We start from the raw sequence: 630 nt of genomic DNA, 5'->3' as shown, positions 1-630 counted from the left end.
ATGAGAAATATTTTTACGAGCTTGTGCAACGGTGCTCTTTCTTAAAGTATGCAGAAAGAAATACTTTGCAGATGCTATAGTTACGGTAAATAGTGGAGGAGACCACCATCTCCTACAAAAAGTAGATAACCATTACCAACCTTAAAAAATTATCAATTCAATGTTATTATTGTTGTCATAAATTAAATTTTATGTTCGTGTTTAACAAATATTTCAATATTAAAAATATTTAATAAGTATATGACTTATTTATTGTGTAACTTTCCATTCATTGTGAACTTTAATATTAAAAATATTTAATAAGTATATGACTTATTTATTGTGTAACTTTCCATTCATTGTGAACTTTAATATTAAAAATATTTAATAAGTATATGACTTATTTATTGTGTAACTTTCCATTCATTGTGAACTTTAATAAATTTTCTAGTTTATAGATTGAATTAAATATTGTTGGGTTTTATGTCCTAAAACTCATAGTTTGTAAACAAAAACATATTCTATTTTCAATAAAGTTATTATTGTTGTTTATTTAGTAAAGATTGTTATTGAATAAAGTGAAATTTACGATCATTAATCTAAATTCAATAAACTAAGAACACTCTGGCTATAGTATGATTACTTGAACTA

The sequence above is a fragment of the Cucurbita maxima genome, unplaced genomic scaffold (assembly GCF_002738345.1).
Source record: "Cucurbita maxima cultivar Rimu unplaced genomic scaffold, Cmax_1.0 Cma_Scf00068, whole genome shotgun sequence".
NCBI classification, from domain to species: Eukaryota; Viridiplantae; Streptophyta; class Magnoliopsida; order Cucurbitales; family Cucurbitaceae; genus Cucurbita; species Cucurbita maxima.
The sequence above is the reverse complement of the archived record's forward strand: the minus strand, read 5'-3'. Positions refer to the sequence as shown.